At 41.3% G+C, this 8,498-nt stretch overlaps 1 long non-coding RNA gene across 5 annotated transcripts; it reads left to right on the forward strand.

Moving 5' to 3' along the window:
• The first annotated feature begins 6 nt into the window (after window positions 1-6).
• Window positions 7-5,611, forward strand: LOC119308084. 5 transcript variants are annotated; one of them, XR_005149814.1, is made up of 8 exons: window positions 7-345; window positions 1,003-1,885; window positions 2,016-2,093; window positions 3,986-4,058; window positions 4,147-4,440; window positions 4,603-4,669; window positions 4,835-5,050; window positions 5,122-5,611. It is a non-coding gene; the product is annotated as an uncharacterized LOC119308084 (long non-coding RNA). The 5 variants fall into 5 exon arrangements; XR_005149811.1 differs by having other exon boundaries at window positions 1,003-1,196; window positions 1,281-1,885; window positions 3,986-4,440; XR_005149812.1 differs by having other exon boundaries at window positions 1,003-1,107; window positions 1,281-1,885; window positions 3,986-4,440.
• Window positions 5,612-8,498: the final 2,887 nt, after the last annotated feature.

The following is an 8,498-nucleotide window of genomic DNA, read 5'->3' on the forward strand; positions in this document are numbered from 1 at the left end:
CTCGCCCCCAACTTTCTCCGCAGCCCCCGCCAGCGCCTCGTCCCCACCTACTCACCAGGTCCCATGTGATGTTGCTCCTCCGCGCTGCCGTCCTCCCCATTCTGAACTGCCACTGGCCGCCGGCTTGATCTTCACCAAGTCACCATCCCCCCTGTTCTCCACTACCATCCGTGGCCGCGCTATCCTGCTGACATCCTCTGCTACCTCCGCCTAGGTTACACCACCATTAGCTCTTCCCGCTGGCATCCTCCTCTGCACCAAGTTGCTGCGGTTTGCAACCAGTGAAAATGCTATTCGGCAAGTCCACTGCAGCAGTTAGCTAGAAACGAAGATGAAGCTTCTTTGGTATGTTACTGACCTTGTGCACCTACTGAACTTGAGTGGCTATTTTTGTTGAACTTGAATGTGTTGTGGTATTATCGAAGTGTAGAACGTGTATTATGGCCGATTCTAAACTGCTGTTGGTTGCATTTGTGAGGTTTTTTCTTGTGCAAAAAAACTAGTGTCTTGTTTTGCTTATGCCGATCCCACAGTCAATGTCGTCTGCGCCCCACATCCCCGTGGCACCCGTCGTCGGCTCCTGATACGCAGAGATCCAATGAACATATTTTTTGATTAATTTTTGGTCAGTTAATATTTCGGTGACGTGCTCAGTTCAGTTTCTTAATTTACTTCAGTGCAATTTCTTATTTTGGTTGGGTTCAAATTCTTATTTCAGTTCAGTTCAGTTTAGCAAGAAGAATATCTCGGCTTTATTAGTGTCATACTTTCCTACAAAGCGAAAGCATAATGTTGTTTCACGTCATAATGTTTTCTCTGAAACATATGGGACCTAAGATAATGAAGCAATATAAACTCTATTTTCTCATCAAGATCTTATCATGATACTTATTTGAAAAATTCATCCATTTTGTTGGGGTTCAACCTACCGGTTCCAGTATTCAAGTTTATTGAGCTTCTGACTTCAAATTCTGAACATCTTATGTTACTTGTGCGTACAAGGGGGAAACTTAACATCTTGCAAGGCTCCCTGCTGGATATCGGCGCTAGAGTGGACCGGACACCGTCGTTGCCCCGCGCCCATAGACTTCTCTTATGCAATGCAAGGTTCATTTTCCTCTTAAGCATTCACACGGAAAGAATAGAGCTACTCCGTTCACATTCTGCGTCGGTGTCAGAACATGTTATACTAATTAGTAAGTTCAGGAACTATGTTCCAAACTGAGCTTAGACAAGGAGACAGGGATGTATTGACAGAGTGTTGTGTTGTGTGCTATTAGTTTAGGGGGAAAAAAGCAGATACTCGTCATGGGTTATGAAGTAGACAGAGTACACAAGATGCCTACCATGGTCTATGAAGTACAGGCAAAAAGGTGCCACTTGCCGTCGGCGCTCTCTTGTCACGACGAACAGGCCAAGCAACGAGACTACGTGAGAAGGGTCAGCATTAGCGGGAGCAGGGTATGGATGGGTAAGGAGCAGCAGTATCTTCACTGCTGCTGCTGATTTGTTTCCATCCTAGTACAATTAGTTGACCATCTCAGTACAACTATTATTGGGTGTGCCAAAACTAGATGCTTGACTACCTTATTATTATCACTAGTGCTTTCTTTTCAGATTGCTCCTTCAGTCCAACCTGACCCCGCGTCCCACTCAGCCATTTGGTTTGACATCATCTTCATATTCTTCTTCTCCTCTCACTCCACACGATTTTTGCCCATTTTTCAGTTCTACACTAACGCTGCTTCTAATGGGGTGTATGTGTGATTATTGGTTCGTGCTTTGTCTTAGTCAGTGCTAGGAGGAAATTTTAGAAAAAATGTGTTAATGGAGATGCATGGGAGTTGTGCCTCAAGTGTTCTCTTTTGTAACTGACGACACCAAGGTGGGGGGAAATTTTGTTCTTCAGTTATACAAAATTATTCATTGTTCATCAGTTGCTTAGAGGATGGTTTCCTTGGAGAAACATCTCTACTGAATTAGGTGTTGAAAATGTTTTCTTGTGAATATTTCAGTGGGGGCTCAGTTGCTGCTCTAATTCGAACAATTTGGAGGAGGAATGCGTGAGAAACAAGTCTCCCAACGATGACAAGGTTAGCCATGTATTCCTATTCTTTTAGTTATCTCTGTTTCAACCATACAATCCAGGTAGCATAAGGTGGAGAAGGCAAAAAGAGTGGAGACACTGAAATTCATATTTGGCATAGTAATAAACAGTCAGAACCTTGAGGCACTTGAGGACATAAAAAGAGAACAATATTCAGAATCAGTTCATCTTCATATTCTTCTTCTCCTCTCACTCCACACGATTTTTGCCCATTTTTCAGTTCTACACTAACGCTGCTTCTAATGGGGTGTATGTGTGATTATTGGTTCGTGCTTTGTCTTAGTCAGTGCTAGGAGGAAATTTTAGAAAAAATGTGTTAATGGAGATGCATGGGAGTTGTGCCTCAAGTGTTCTCTTTTGTAACTGACGACACCAGTTCTTGCAACATATTCAGAATCAATATTCTACTCCAGTCAGATTCTATGTAAATCCTATTAGTCATGGCTTGTCTCAAAAAAATATAATGAGGACATAAATAAGTGAGTGGGAGGATTTCAAATTATAGAAGTAAACAATCCTTGAGAAGGAATTAATTTCTGACTTTCTATCCAATATTTTTTCTCAGGAAGTTAAACTAAAACATAATTCAAGAGCGATTAGAGGAAGTGTCAGACACATTTACGATGTAGTCATTTTTTGGACTGTTTGCGGCGAAATTCTTACGTTTCGAATGGAATGGTTACCATGCATCCAGGCTTATGTATAGCAAGATTGTATTGTGTTGGAGATCACAAGAACGCATGCACTGTAGTGTCCACCTGTTGTCACTTCCCATCTCCTATATTTTTCCGTCTCTAGCTCAGTCGGTTGTGCCTTGCTAATGCACTTCTATTATTTGATGAAACAAATAAAAAACGCCCTGCTGGTGCCTGTGAATTGAGGCAAATGATGCACTGGTTTTGTGCTTTGCTCACTCCATTGCTGCACTGGTTTGTGCCTCGGAATAGAGTAGGTTTATCAGTCCAACATGCATTTTTTCATAAAAAGAAAATGTAAATGACAGTTTGATGTGTGTGTGTGTGTGCAAGAAACGGAAGAGTCGATTTGAATTAAAAACAAATGATCAGTGAATTAAAGAAAATGATCAGTTTGAATTAAAGAAAATGATCAGTTTGAATTAAAGATCCGTTTGAATTAAAAACAATGATCCGTTCAAATTTAAAACAATGACCAGTTTGAATTAAAATCAAGAAAGAAAAAAAACGGCTCCAAAAAATATAAACATGGTAGTCTGAATAAAAACAATGACCAGTTCGATGTTTCAAAAAAGGTTTGAATCTAAAAATCCAGCCACCACCTCGTCGCCATCTCCTCCCTGACCCCTGTCGCTGTCTAGCCCTGCCTCCCACGCACCGTCGGAGGCCCCCACGCGGGTCATCCTAGCTCCTCCCAAGACCAACGCGTGCAGCCGCTGGCAACCTGGCCCCTGCACGTCACTGTCGGCCGCGTTCCTCTATGCCTCCCTGATCCACCGTGCATCGCTACTGCTGCTCCGGCGTCCAGACCGTTCACAGCCGCCACACCAGTCCGTTCGCCACTGCATGTGTTAGGTGTATGTTTTATTTTATGATCTGGACGCTGCTACAATTCTGAATTTATTGTTGAGTCGTACTAGTACTGATGAAATGGGAATCAAGGTTGAATGGGATGCAAGTGTCACATGGATCCTCAATTTAAATGAGATGGAAGGTTCCACCTCCAGCCTACCCAAAACCACCATGTCATCAGTTCAAAAGTCCTGGGATGTACCGATAGAATTCTGAAAATGTGACTACATAATTGTTTTCTTGTGCTACTATATCATCAGTTCAAAGTGTACTGAAGATACAGCCCTAGGTGTGTTGTGGTGCGTGCTTAATTGGTTATTGGTGTGTGTAGGGTATGACCGGCGACAACGAGTAGGTGGCACGTGTACCACAGCGACAAGACTGAGGTAAAGCAGATGTGTGTGGTGAGCTCTCGTTTCATTAGTTCAAGTGCTTACACCTTATAAAGTTCAGAGAAAAAACATTATGTTGCTTATTGCCCGGCCCTATAAGGAGCGAGCGGAGGAATTCCCACCTAATCTACCTTGTCCCTCGACCTGATCCTCAACACCGGCCCGCCACTGCGAACTCTCCTCCCACAATCTGCCGCCAGTGCCTCCCCCTCCCCCAGCGCGTCGCCGCGGCCCCTCCTGTCCCAGCGCGTCGACAGGGCCTCCCCCTCCCCCAGTGCGCCGTCGGGGCCTCCCCCTCCCCGCAGCGCACCGCCGTGGCATTTGTCCATCACACAAACAGAGTGTGAGGTACCAAAGAACGTCAGGCAGGAGGATTTTGGAAGAAATGACAGAGGTACACACAGCCGTGAGACTTGGTGCATTATAGCTTTCTCTGGAAGAACTGTCTGTTTTCTTTATTATCTTTTACCATGTACATATAATTCGCTTTATAATTTGTTGTTTGTGTACAAATGACTTGCATCTGGTGTACAAACAAATCTATTTTCAATTTCAGAAAGTTCGAAAAGAGTAGTCTTGGAAGTACAAGGGCAAAAGTTACTGGGTTCAAGAAAAACGAAAATGTTAGTTTCTCTTTTATGTGATTTTCAGTTCTTCCCCGCGCTCTTTTGTGATGCTCTGGCAATAAGATGACTATAGTTATAGAAAAAATAGTACAAACTTTTTAAAAAGTTTATTTTTTTAAGTTCTCCCAATTAATATACTGAACTTGATTATCTTTTTAACAGTACTTGCATCAGCTCGTCGGAATTGGTGTGTGTGCTTGTAACACAATCAGTTCAGATATCGAGAGACCATAAGTTTATTGACAAATATGTATATTAGTTCATGTCTCAAGAGTCCATAATTTTGTAAGGCCAAAAAATACAATGGCTTAGTACATCACAGCAGCTCTTTGATGCAGAAAGGATGGCTCTTCTCAAGTCAGCAGCTAACCAAACTGTGTAAGTTTTCATAAATTCATTCTAGTGTCAAACATTGGTGAGATTCTGATCAAGACTTTTGTCTATTCCAGCAACTTTGGGGTAGCTCAGTCAATATAGGAGTTGTGCAGTAAACAGCTTCAGTCGAGAAATCAGCAAGTTGTAGTGCATAGTGTCTTCCAGGCACCTGTCCTAATTCCTAAAATATTCTACTCAACTTCAGCGCCATGCTCAGTCCAACCACATGGCTTCAGGGTGCCCGAGTTCGTCGCCACCATCAGTTCGGAGACTCTGCCACTGCGTGTGTCGCGACCATGTCCACCTGCGTCACTGCGTGCTCCGTTAACAGCCTCCCGCGCAAGGAAAAGCAACAGGAGTAGAGCCGTCTAAGATGCTCTGTTCTAGCGAGGTGGCTTATTATGTTTGTCAATTTGTAGTACTTTGGCCGCAATGTACTTGTGTATCTTTTTCTGAACGGAGCACGACAGAGATTATGTCATTATGAACTTTGATTGTGATGGTACTACAAACTCTATAAAAACACCAGTAATCCATTTTTACTGTTACTTATCTTTTATACAATTCATATGGATTGTGCTCCCTATTACGAACTGTGGTACAAAAATGCACTGTGCTCACCATTTTTTTAGTTCCTTAGTTTGTAATGCTTTAAAAGAGAGGAGGTAAAAGTGAACCATTCAGTTTTCTATTATAAAAAGTGTTAACGTGAGAAACTTCAAAAACATCTTGTTTAATAAGTTCTGCTTGTTCTGTGTATAGTATTTATTGAGCTAAAAATGGTATGGTTCATACATTCTCGTTGATCTCATTGTAATCGTCCTTGTTTTTGTGAGTTTCCTGATGCAAGTTTTATGGTTAGTCCAAATGGGAGAAGGTGATCCATCCAAAGTGTAATTATGTGACCAAAAACGGTGGACCGTTCTACAAAGGAGAAATGGTTGAATTAAAAATATTGATCAGTATAAGTTAAAAATGGTGGTCCGTTCGGAATAAAAGAAATGATAGAAATTCAACTTGTAAAAGTTACAAACGTACACGTAGATCAATACAAGTACTCTGTTTTTTCTGACGGAAAAATAACATGATGAGTCTCACCGTAATTCAAATTACTCTTCAACAGTTGCGAATTTGAAAAACATTCAGCATGACTAAGTTTTGTATTTTCGATATCTATCCAACCGTATATTATTTGCCTCATTTCGACAAAGTTTTAAAAAAATCGCGTTCGAAATCAAATTTGACCGTATTCAAATTTGTTTTTAAATCGCAAGGAATTAGAAAAACAATTCAATCCGAAAAAGTTGAGCATTTTCCATAGCTTTCCAACGCCGTATCTTTTGCATAAATCGAACAAACCGTTTGCAAAAAATCGCGAAAATATGTTTCGCCTAGAATTTCATCGTTTTCCAAATTACTTTTAAATCGTATAGAATTAGAAAAAACATTAGATATATGGAAGATGCGGATTTTCACCAGCTTTCCAGCGCCATCTTATTTGCTCAATTCCGACAAACCGTTTGAAAATTGAGTCCAAAATATGATTCGTGTTTTCGGTTTTGAAAAAAAAAACGATTTTTTCAAAACTGCTCTCAAACCATAATGATTTTGCAAAAACGTTCAATATGCCTGAAATATAGTTGTCAAGATCTTTCCAACGATATATTACACGCCCCATTCCAACAAAAAAATTGCAAAAAAATTGAACTAAAGAAAACGATCTGTTAAGCAGAACCGAAAGTATCAGTTCAACCGCTCGAAAGTCATCTGTACAACTGCCTAGAACCGTCAGTTCAAGTAGGGTCACAGAATAATATTCTGTTACGCATAACAGAATAGCCCAGATGTATATATATATATACACACACACACAATTGTTTCCTACAAGAAGTGGTAGTTACCACCACTTGCGTTTTGTATGTTGTATGTAGTATCTGTCGAAACCGAGAGTATGTACGTGTACTATGTAGTATATAACAATGATTAGGTAGTATATATACTAATTTTTAGGTAGTATGTACCATGTTTTGATTATGCTCTTTTTTACGTACAAATATATACGTATTTCACAAACATAACAAAAACTATGGGCTCATAAGCAATTTTTTCATGTAACTTGCTTTCAAATATCTTAGATATAGTATATGAACATATTTAAAATAATAAAATAGTATATATGATACAACATGGTAGTATATGAGATATGTGGGGTAACTACCACTTGGTGGTAGAATGATTTTTCTATATATATATATATATATATTATAAGGTTGAACTTATGTATATACAGTAGCCCCCGAGACTCTGTCCGGATATGAACATTTCGGATAGAGGATCAAAAACAAATTGATAATGTATCATACTATCTTGTTGGACAGGCTTCAATGCTGGCGGCTATTACCCAAGTCGCAGAGGTTTCCGAGCTCAGTCGGAAGCTTCAGCTAGTCAATGAGGGACTCGACCGCGTCAATAAGCGGTTTGACGACATCCAAGGTATGAGACACTAATTGTGGGGACCTCGACTCATAAGTCGTGATCACCGAATGCACGTGTACAGTGATCCCAGAGATCAATGCACACTGAACACATAGAAGCTGAATAACAATAGTCTTACATCCAAACATACCGTGTTACACAAGTAGGACCATTATGGTCAAGTCTTGAGTATAACATTGCAGCGGAAATCTTCGTCGATAACTTGGACCCATGCCATCTGCCCTAACCCTACATGCATTCTGACTGGGAAGCGTCCTAGCTCGCATGCTCGTCACCAAAGCATTCTTCTTCATATCCTGTTCTTTTATGCCTGGCCAATAAAATAATCAGTGGCAAGCCAATGAGTACTTTGAATGTACTCGCAAGCAACCCATGTTTTGGTTCAAGATACAACAATACATGATATAGGTAAATTTTTGCAGAAAGCTAGTTTTGAGTGCAATGACATGTTCATCAACTTGTAAGACATGCATCAAGAGAATTTAAGTAACCGTGAGGACAGTTACGGATATCAGCATAAATAGAGTGGGCACCAACCCATCTCAATCACGTCAAGTCCTTTGACTTGACCCAAGTAGTTACCCAAACACACACACTGGTTTGTAAACTCTGGACATAGTTTAAGCAGCACCGCCCAATCGTCCTTGACCGTGGACACGGCTATTCGAATAGTTTTACACTCTGCAGAGGTTGCACACTGTACCCACAAGATCCGGGGAACTTCCGTGTCATCCACGACCCGCGATACCTCAAGTACCCGGGGTAAGCACCCAATCACTACCTTTCCCTAGACGACACTAACAAGGAGTCCACTCATTGTTCCGTATCCTCACGATGTACATCATACGAGACTCACTCGAGATCGTAACATCCGAGAGGGGACACAACGGTGTATCCGGTGCCCTGTGAAAACAGTCATGGCCGCCCTACCTGGCACGACCCCGTCCTGAGAGAG

Source organism: Triticum dicoccoides, chromosome 5B (assembly GCF_002162155.2).
Source record: "Triticum dicoccoides isolate Atlit2015 ecotype Zavitan chromosome 5B, WEW_v2.0, whole genome shotgun sequence".
Lineage (NCBI taxonomy): Eukaryota > Viridiplantae > Streptophyta > Magnoliopsida > Poales > Poaceae > Triticum > Triticum dicoccoides.